The sequence below is a fragment of the Grus americana genome, chromosome 5, assembly GCF_028858705.1.
Source record: "Grus americana isolate bGruAme1 chromosome 5, bGruAme1.mat, whole genome shotgun sequence".
Classification (NCBI taxonomy): Eukaryota; Metazoa; Chordata; class Aves; order Gruiformes; family Gruidae; genus Grus; species Grus americana.
In genome coordinates this window covers 60,742,074-60,753,053 of record NC_072856.1, presented here as the reverse complement: position 1 = coordinate 60,753,053, position 10,980 = coordinate 60,742,074, and the positions used below count along the sequence as shown (strand labels likewise).

The following is a 10,980-nucleotide window of genomic DNA, read 5'->3' as shown; positions in this document are numbered from 1 at the left end:
AGAGAGTCACCTTACCTTCTCTTTCTTGTACATTGGGGTGATGGAGGGTTTTTCCTCATGCTGCAACCGGCTCACAGCTGCAGGGCTTGTGAAACGCTCTCAAAATCCCCTCTCTGGTGTGTCCTGCAAGTGTTTCACAGCAGTTATTTTGGGACATCTAAGCTGAACTTTTGGTGGGGAAAAGTCATTCTTCAAAACTTTGCTCATAGTAGATTCTAGACAGAAAGGTGGCAAAGCCTTCCAGACTGTGGTCCCCAGCTTCTCCTCTATTTTCTCCTTGCTCCCATGGTGATAATCACTTGTACTAACTAATATAACAAGGAATTTATTTGCCTACTTTGGCCGGCAAAACTGGTGGAGGTGGGAAAAGGGTAGTCAAACTCTAGTCTTAATCTAGCTTTCAATTTATCTATGTGAATTGCCTCATTTATTTTTACTAGTGTCATCCAGCAAGGCACATAAGAAGGTCTTTTGCAGCCTCTTATTCCTGCAGAGAGCAGCAGTGAGCTCGTGAGCTTTTAGACCTGAATGAAAAACCTCGTTCCTGTCTTTTTCACTGAATCTGATTTTATTGAAAGAAAGGTCTCACATTTTTTCTAAACAATTGATCAGAAACTTTTTGGTATTTTCTTTTAAAATCTTGAAGAAAAGTCGAGGTGGGGTGTTGTTTTCAAAAAAACAGACATATGGACACAACATTTGTCATTTTTGATGCCAGAAACCATTCCTTTTCAGTTCTAGATTCCCCTTAAATGTAAACAATTTTTCTGTGCATTTGATTGAAAAATAATTAGGCAGTTTATAAATGTTTTCATGAAAGATTGCTAGCCAAATGCTAAGAATGATCATTTCATAGTGCCATTCTCACTTTTATCTCACAATGTGTTAATTATATTGATAGTAATGGTTGTAAATGCTTGAATAATTAGTAGTTACCTGGGCACTCAAGTTCCAGAGGATAAAGATGTCAGGAGTTCAAATCTCATAACAGGGAGAGATCCATTCCTACTAAGTGCTTTTGATTGCAGTTTAACAACCTAAAATTGGATATACATTAGGAATAAAACACAGTTTAATGCATGAAGTGAAGGATTCCAGGAAAATAACTTCACTAGCCTCTGAAATTGCTGGCAATAAATAATAGTTACAGTAGTAGGATAATTCCTGCTTAGGAAGCTTGAAGAATTTCCTTTAACATTGCCCTTCTTTTTAAAGTAATTTTTCATCTAAGCTTTGATCTTATTTCATGCAACATATGTCAGAAGCAAAGCTGGACAAAGAATTCATAAATGAATTATTTAGCTGATGAGTGTCACCTCTATTTCTTTCAGCTAATTGTTCACAAATAGATAGTGACTTTTGTGAATGTATTCATTATTCAGATTTATTCAGTGGATAATTGCTGGGAGTAATTCTTTGTCTGTAGATTGCTTCGAAGCATTTCACTGTGAACATTTAATAGTAAAAATCTATCCAGGCTTTCAATGCAAGACAAACTAAAAATATCTGTAACTACTGATGGAGTCCTTAAGCATGAACAATATACTGCAGTCTTAATGAGCAACGCCAGCGTTTTCGGGAAGAACTCCACTACTTCCCATAGCACATAGGAGGGAAAGCAAAGACATCTCAACTATCTGTGTAGTGCCGACTTTGAATGGCTCACATTGTATATGTAAATAAGTTTTTACAAGAAAAGGGTTGCTTAAGTGTTTGCTCAGCAGAAAAACAAAACAAGCCTGAACAAAACATGATTGACTTCCCAGTGAATAAATATGAACAGTCCACACAAAGGAACTAACTGCACAGCCAGTATTTTCCTGCAATACCCCAATGGAAGATGTCTAGGAAATAAACATAACATGATAAAACAATTTTACGCTCAGAGGATAGCAATGTAACCATATGAACTCTTTTTCCATTTCCTTCTGCGGGAATAAATATTTTAGACAAGCAAAGTACTTTGTAAATGATGCCTTTGTGGGGATTTGTCTGGCCTGGTTCAATTATTTTGAAACCTAGCAATTTTCTCATATCATTGAATCTGGTTTTATTGCAAATAGGGTCATAGAAATAGTCGCTCATTGCGATAATGGACTTAGTTTATCTTAACTATTAACACTTCCAGTAGGTTTACGCACACGTATATATTCAATATTTATGGATATGCACAGTGCATATATATTAATAATGAAGTAACTTTATCTCCAACAATCTGAAAACAAAATCACGTAATACCATACAGTGCAGGGTGCAGTGGTAACTGGAAGCAGCATATCAGGATAACAGAACAGAAAAGGAATAAATAAATTAGAAGGGAGTCTTCCATATCTTCTTCAACTTCCAGAGTGTCAATTGAGCCTTTGTTCAATATTCCACCTTTTGTGGTCCTGTGTGCTCTTGATTAATAATTTAGAGATGCACCTTTTGGCAGCAAGGTAAGTTTTGTGTTTGCCAAGAGTGATTTTCCACCAGTCAGGGAATACATCAGGAAATAAAAAGGCAAATTGCCCCACAGAGCATAATTAGATGTGTGCCTTCTTCCTTTTTCTGCCTCTGGAGAAACAGATTTACTGCTGAAACGTGGAGGACACCTATGAGGTGTTGTACGGCACTGTTTCTGCTCCTCAGACCTTCCAGGAAGGAAAGCACTATGTAAATCCGAACCTCATGACAAAAATTAGCCCTTTGGACTGTGTGTTTCCATGTGTATTCCATGACTAGAGGTGTCACGGTTAATCTCTCTTCTGATGGTCTCTCCAAAATGGGGCATTGTCATGGTTTAACCCAACAAGCAGCTAAAACAACCACACAGCCATTCACTCACTCCCCCCACCCAGTGGGATGGGGGAGACAATTGAAAAGAAAAAGGTAAAACTCGTGGGTTGAGATAAAGACAGTTTAATAGGACAGAAAATAACAACAACAACAACAACAACAACAGTAACATACAAAACAAGTGATGCACAGCACAGTTGCTCACCACCCAGAACCAATACTCAGCTCATTCCTGAGCTGCCCACATCCCGACCAGCTCCCCCAGTTATATACGGAGCATGATGTCATATGGTATGGAATATCCCTTTGGCGAGTTTGGACCATCTGTCCTGGCTGTGCCCCCTCCCAGTTTCTTGCTCCCCGCTTCTCATTGGCAGGCCAGTATGAGAAGCTGGAAAGCCCATGACTGCTTGGCAACAACTAAAATATTAGCGTGTTATCAACATTATTCTCATCCCAAGTCCAAGACACAGCACCATACTAGCTGCTAGTAAGAAAACTAACTCTATCCCTGCTGAAACCAGGACAGGTGCTTTTGTGGAGTTGGGAAAAAAAAAAAGAGATCAACAGCATAGCATAATGGAGACAGAGCAATGAATGGGCAGATGGTCTGATAACACTTGGTGTGGGTAGCCAGGTGAAATTGATCAGTTTTCCCTTCTGTATATTTTTTCCTTTCTGTATATTTGTTAATTCCCGTGATGCCCAGAGACCTGTGTACCCAGGTGTGTTTGCCCCCAAGGAAGGGGAGTGTGTTCAGCGCAAAACACATCATCAACAGTCCCTGTGGTGCTCCATGGAGGTCCCACAAGGTTATCCTTCCAGTGAGACCTTCTCTTCGCCCTTTACATATTACTACCCTGTGCTGAAAGTTTTCAGAATCACACAGATCTGTAAGTTCCCCTTTGATGCAGGGAGACCTGTGGCCATCCACCCAGGAACTGCAGGCCTGGATTTCTGCTGCTTGCAAAAATCACATGCAGCCATCTGATCCAGCACAACAGAATTTAATTCTGAAGGCAGAGCCCTGGCTTTATTTGTGGATATAGCAGGTACTTCTGAGTGATGCTCATCTTCCTGGAGCCATGGCACCAGTTTCAAATCCACAATGTGCAGGGGTTTGTACTGGTTTTCAACTGAGTTATTCTCTAAGGCAGAGACATAAACACTGAGCAGAATGTGTAGCAGGGTTTTGCATTGTGGTAAGAACATCCCCACTGCAGGGCAGAGTGATTTCTGCTCTACTGGGGCTGCCTAGAAATGGTTTAACTCTGTTGAGGAACCTGGTCTTAATTCACCCCTGGCATGCATCCACTGACTTATAAAAGGCATGGATCCATCTCCAATTCTTAAAGTTGCCTCTCTTATTCATGCCTTTTTCCAAGTAGATGTTACAAATAACCACAGAGTACTTGTGATGATATATAGTAAACATGGAGAGAATTTCTGGGCTGCTGAAATGAACTTTCTGAATAATTACAGAATGATTCCACATCCATTTCATAATTAGACTCCTGAGATTACATCCAAGCTATTATTTGTGATTCAACATGCATTTTTATTTTGGAAATGTCCCATAAGCCATTAGGTTTATTTCACCTGAGGTTTTCTAATTCATTCTGTTCATCCTGCCATTGGGATCTAAAATGTAAAGCATGTATTGATTGAATAAGAGTTACCAAGAAACCAAATGCTAATATCTGCTGTTGGTTCACTGTTTCCACATCAGCCAGTCCTGTTGAGGCAGGATATAGGAGATGGACAGGCTGGAGTGAGTGAGGTCATTCTGAGTCAGCTTTTATCACAAGCTCATCGTATTTTAGGAACAAAAAGGAGTGGAATTGGAACCTCTGCTTAAAGCATCCAGGCTGCTGTTGATGGTAGGGTTGCCACCAGCCTTGAGATGAATGAGAAGGATGAACCCACCGCCAGCAAGAGAATGGCTGAGCTGGCATAAAACAGAAAGGGAGTTAAAAAAAAAGGCATGAAAAGAAAAACCCCCAGAAACAGCCAAAACAGAATTATCTTCAGGACTTACATTTTAGCAGTAATCACTTTGTGCTCTCTGTTGTGTTGATTGGGGCATTCTGTAACGATTCCTCATCTCCCCAGGTGAGTTTTGGCCTGAGGAGAATTCAGGCTAGCAGGACTGCAGGGTATAGCCTATAAAGGGGATTAGCTGTCTTGTCTAAATCCCAGATATCAAAAGGCTCCTGTTGACTCCTGTGAGCCACTGTCTGTCCTTAACGGATTTTAGAAACCTGGTAGCAATTAATGCCAAACTGGTACTGAGCAGGGCAGCAAGTGGGACTTATGGCAATGGGAAGGGAAGAAGCCAAAGGGATCATAAAGCACCTAGATGCAGGCATCGCTGCATAAGATGATTTGAAGGCACCGATGTAAATGCTCTTGAGCTCCATTTGCAGTGTCACCTTGGAAGGGGATTAGGTTAGATTAATGGCATGAAAGAAGAACAGAAAAAAGGAGAAAAGAGCAGAGTGAAGTGTGAGAAAAGCCCAAATGAATAAAATATGCATGAATTGGAAAGAGTTTGGGCAGTGATACTGGATGATGAAGAATATAAAAAGCAAATGGCAAATCCTGCTGTCATTGGCAACCACTTTACATTAATGCTGTCTATTAATGCCAATATTTGTTCTGGATTTAATTTCTTGTAATTAGTATGTAAGTCTCTCTCCTCCACCTCTCCAAGCCCTGGAGACTGGTGTTTTCAGAGTAAAACAAGTAGGTTTAACAAAGAGTAATTGGTACAATTTCCAAAATTGGCCAAGTGCTTCTGGAGCCTATATTCAATTGCACCTCAATTTAAGCTGAGGAGACAAAACAAAGCAAGGGAAAACTTAGGCAGCACGTCAAAGAATGCTTGTGGACATCAGGATATACAGATAAGTCAGGTTCAAAGCCAGTTGTGTTTTGCACAAGCAAGCTGAAGATTGAAGTAGGTTTTTTGTTCCAAAGCAGAGCATCCTTTGGCATGCCTGCAGGAGTGTCAGAGGCACCTGCTCATGCCAGGGCAATTCATGTCTTACAGCAGGGTAGCTGAGAGCAGGATGGACTTTTACTGGAGTGTGGAACTGGGGTCCCTGCAAGGTTTGGATCAGATCCTTAAAATGCAATGCCCCTAGGAGGCAGTTTGTTACTAGCTGCCTTGTAACAGGCACAGCCCGCCCTCTTCTCCCCCTGCTTCTTTCTCCTTCATTCTTATCAGAAATTTAGTCCGCAACCGGGAAACCTCTCAGCTTAAATTAATATGTTGGTTGGAATCATCTCTGCTTCAACAAATGTGCTTTTTCTGATGTGGAGCATTTTCATCAGCATATTTTTCATCATCTCAAATGTATGAGCCTTTCAATCAGCCTCCTCAATGAAACAATGGAAATTACATTGCCTTTTCTTTTAAAGCTAGACAAATGCAAAGGCAAGGAATAAACTTCACAGGAGAGCTGTGGAGATGGTGAATTAATAGCATCTGAAGGGAGGAGAATTTAAACTGAGCTCTTGGTCTATTGTATGATTCTGGCTACGTGGCTGTTCCCCAACAGAGGCAAAACTTCTGGGTGCAGAGAGCTGGTTCAGTGTCTTGCATTCTCTCTTATGCTTTCTACCTAGTATTAGTGTTTCTCCCTGTGTATTGGAGAGCTGGAAAAAATTAGATCCCTTTTGGAGCATGCTGGGCGAAAATGCTCTTTCCGGCTCTAAAGTGAAGATGATGGAAAGGTGACCCCACCACTCCTCCTTCCCAGAGGAAGACCTCTCCTGCTTCTGTGACTCCCCTGTGGCTGTAGAACTGAAACACTTTTTCCTGACACTCCTGGTTTTGGCAAGCTTTGATATTGCTGCATGGGTAGTGCCAGAGCTGGGAAATAGTGTCAGCTTCTTTGATGGACATATTTGACAGTCCAAATCAAAAAGTTATTAGCAAGGGATGCTATAAGACTTCTTTACAGAAAAGTTGCCTTCTGTTTGACTGACGTATTTTCTTTACAAGTCTTTTTTTGTGCAACATTTCTAAAATAAAGTAAAAGGACACCTGGTGGTTCCCCACTCCACAGTCAGGAATGGCACTCCACTGAAGAGTTCTGCATGTGGAACCCAGGCAGAATTTCACCTGTGCTACTCACATCTATGGAACTGATACATCTCCATTAAATGAGCAATACTTATTTCTGTTAGGACACGTTGGGTCAAGCTGCCTTTCGAATTACACCCCTGAAAGAATATTGCAGTGAATGGAAATTTGTTAGTGCATGTGTAATGGCATTTGTTCTTTGGGTAAGTGAAGTAATATGAAACACAAAGACTGGGGAAAGGTACTGTTGATCCCAAAACTCAGATATCGAGTTTCTTGTCTGACTAGAGCAATAAATTCTATTTTGCTCTGGTTAAATAACGTTACTGTGAGGGGCACAAGCTGACTGTAAGGTTGGCACTCAGCTCTCTTGAGCTATGGCTCTACTGGCTTCTGCCAAAAGGCCAAGTAATTTCATCTGTCACATTCCCACTGCCTGGTCTGCTATCACTAGCTTATTACAACTGGTGAATTTCCAGCATTTTAGCACTCCCAATGCACTGACACACAGCATAATCTTCTGAATAATATACTCTGCTTGCAGTACACGAGTGAAGAAAGTTTCTGTCTCCTTCACACTCCTCTTTAAATGAATTTTCCTCACATCCACCCATCCCTGCACAATGACATCTGGTTCCCATTTCTAAGCCCAGTGACGAGCCTACTTCTCACCTGCTCCTCCAGCCTGGGTTTCTTTGGGCTGTGCAAGGTGACTTTACCTGGCATTTGTCATGGTGGCAGCAAATGCTGGAGACCTGACTGCAGTCCACTACCAGAGAGTGATGGGTGATCTGGGTGCTGGGTGCCTCTCCTGTTTCAGATAGGTGGGTATATCGAGAAAGACATGCTTTCTTGAAGCCTGTAAATTTTCCTTGCATGCAAAACATGTCCCTCGGCTAAAGCACGTACAAAAAGCATATCTGAGAATGGAGGAGAGGATTTCCTCAAAATAACCCATAGGAAGACACTCTATGTCTCTCAAGAGGGTCTGGTGTCAACCAGCATCAGTGCTGGAGAAGGAGACCAAGTAAGAAACCAGGCTAATCAAGCCTGGTGGGTTTGCACAGCCATGATACACTATCTGTTCTGTGCTCCCCAATGCTATTTCAGAAAGGACACCTTCAGCTCCTTTGCCTTTACCAAATAGAAATCAAACACCTGCAAGGCAGCAAAATGGCACCACTTCCTTTTTTCTGGGCATGTGCAACATAAATAAGCAATATAAAGGAGCAAAAAGAAAGGGAATTTGGAGAATTTGGAGGAGGTGGCATTGGCAGTTGTCACATTTACTTGTCAGTCCAGAGCTGGATTTGGGGGCAGCATGTAATGAAGGAAATGGGTTGGCCCTGGAGAGGAGCAGCGAGCACTCCAGCGTACCAAGCTGTCCTCAGTCCTTTGAGCCACCTGCTTACACAGGAGCCTCTGTACGAAACCAGGGCTGGAGATCTCTTGGGGATGAATTCCCCCAAATCTTGGCTCTGCCCAACCATCCATACAGTAGTAGCTCTGACCCTAGGCATGTGCAACCAAATCCCTCCTATCTGAAATCTTTGCTTTATTTGCTCCCCAAAAAGTAAAGTAGCTGATCCAGGATACATATATAAAACTTTGTAAATTCAGGCACTTGTCAAAACCTTTCATTGTGAAACATTCCTGTCTGAATAATGACCCATTCACTCTAGCTGCTTTATATGAGCAAAGTGGAGGTTAATTCCTGGGTTTGGGAATGGCACTAGGAAGGGAACATAAAGCTTTCCTGATCCACACAACATTAAGCAGGTCAGATTGCCTTTCTGGAGGGGCTGTTTGGGATCTGAAATGTCTACCTTATTTTCAACAGTGATGGCAAAATAGGCTCTAGAGGAACAAGTTGCCATTTTACTTTTATATCGATTCAGTTCTAAAAAGCTTGCTAATAGGTTTTATTGCAGCTCCTAATAATGGTTGTTATTGATCATAAATAATATACTCATTTTCATAAGTCTTGTTTAAGACCAGGGCTGTATAAGAGCTACAGATACTGGTAAAGAGGCTGCTCCTGCCCTGGAGACTTTATAAAATGAAGGAGCAATGCCAGCTTGCACCAGACCAAAGATTTGGCCCCGAGTTTCCAGAGAGGATGAATATACAACATAAGGAAAAAGCAGGCAAGAAGCCGCAGCGTTTTGACAGAAGCGAGTTAAGCAGTTTTATGATAAAGGCTCCCTCCACACTGGCCTATGCAGGCAAGAACACAAACCCTTTTTCAGACATACCTGTTGGTCACGATGAAAAACGTAGGCAGCATCTCATGCTGACATGTCTGGCTTGGGAGGCCTGCTCAGAAAAATCCTTCATCAGAGCAGCAGCTGTCTCCTTCCCCCGAGCAAATTCCTTTAAAGCTGTCAAAGATGCTGTAATCAGACTAGGTCATCAAAACCGGTCCTCCTGAGGACTGGAAATAAGATCCAGAGATGAGCATTCAGCTACATGGGCAAGGTCTAAAATACTAAAGTTTCCATTGAAATTAAATGAAGGGACTGTAATTGCTGTGAAAGAAAAGCAAAGCAATCATTGGGAGAGCCCGAAAGCTTTCAAACTACCTCCTGAAATGATGCTGGCTGTGAAGCAGGGATCTATGTACTGCATAACAGAATCTGATAGCAGAGCAAAGCTTTTACCAGGAAACCAACTTAGATAACTACTGGAGCATTTGCCTGCGTGGCTCCTGGAGCTAAGGCAAATTTTAATTGAGATTTCGCCACACAGTTGAGTAGTTTTATTACCAGGTTAAATAAAAAAGGTTAATAAAGTAATAAAAATGGATTCTTTGTCTTCTTGATTTCAAAATATGAAGCGGTGGTCAATATGTTTAATAATTTGTAAATAGAGTGGAACAAAGCACTATAGCCATGGAGACCACGGAGAGGGGATGGCTGTGCATTTGCACCCTGTCTTGTACTTGTGCTTACATCAGCAGTTTTGCAGTTTCCATAAATTGTTTGTCAGTAAGGAAGAGAAAATGGACCGAGTTCCTCTCTGGTGCAATGTTTACTGCAGTTATTGGAGTTACATCTGGGATAAATTTGGCCTGGATTGGACTAAACCCAGTCTTGGATAAAATTAAAGGGTGTCAGTGTATTTGGTTTTAGCTGTATTTACAGTATACTGTTTACAGTGTCTCTGATTTTATGTGATTGGTCTCTGCTTGAGGGAATAGTGGTACAGCAAATAGATCAAAATGTCTCGTTAATACTTCTCCAGTGCTTTGGCATTAAACCAGATACTGGTTCCCAGTTCTTTCCTATTGCTCAAGTTAAAAAAAAACAAGATATCATCACAGTGCATGGTTTGCCTAACTACAGAAAAAATGAGGAATAAACACCCTCTCTCCTAGGCAGGAATAGCTAGGGAAAATCACTGATTGATCTGACACTTGATGTGCTCACGGTCCAGCCAGCCCGTCGGTACCGCTGGCCTTAGAGCTGCCCGGGAGGAGCAGGCAGTGCCCGGACTGCTGCGGTGGGCACAGGCGAGGGGAGGGGAGCGTGCCAGGCTGCCCAAACTGAAAACAGCAGCTGGTATTTAAGGGGGGGAATCTCGGGGGGGGGGGGGGGGGGAAGAAAGAAAATGAAGGTAATATGCTCCACTGAGCTTCAGAAAAAGATAGTTGGAGGAGAGGTTGCTGAAGCACAGGAGAGATGGAGGTATGTCGTGGGGGCATGAGGATCTCCAAAGCAGTTTGGGAGACCTTGGAGCAGCAGGGAATGGGGAAAGCTGGTGCGGGCAAGGAATGGGCAGCAGTTCCAGGAGGCGGATCATTAGGAATAGTGAGGTATCCATTTGCCATTTCTGATTGCTGTGTTTTGTCTCCAAGAGTGTTTCACCCAACTGGCTCTGTGCTGCTTTTCCCATCTGTCAGAAGGGGAAACCAAGGCATCAGGTTGCAAAGTGACTCACTGGCCATTCACCCAAGGCCATTCAGCAAGCCAGCAGCAGAGCTGAGTGCTGGGGTCAACTGATATTGCTCAACATCCCACCTTCCATAAAATCCCCCGCTACCCGAGGCAGCTGACTGCTCTGCCATGCTTCAACCAAAGGCTTCTGCAGGTTGCGAAGCTTATAACTATACA

General features: G+C 42.4%; 1 long non-coding RNA gene across 1 annotated transcript; it reads right to left on the bottom strand.

Annotated features, from left to right (window-relative positions):
* Nucleotides 1–17: 17 nt before the first annotated feature.
* Nucleotides 18–9,302, bottom strand: LOC129207125 (uncharacterized). Its single transcript, XR_008577380.1, has 3 exons — nt 9,124–9,302; nt 937–1,037; nt 18–123 (listed from the first exon to the last, which is right to left on the bottom strand). It is a non-coding gene; the product is annotated as an uncharacterized LOC129207125 (long non-coding RNA).
* Between the last annotated feature and the right edge of the window lie 1,678 nt (nt 9,303–10,980).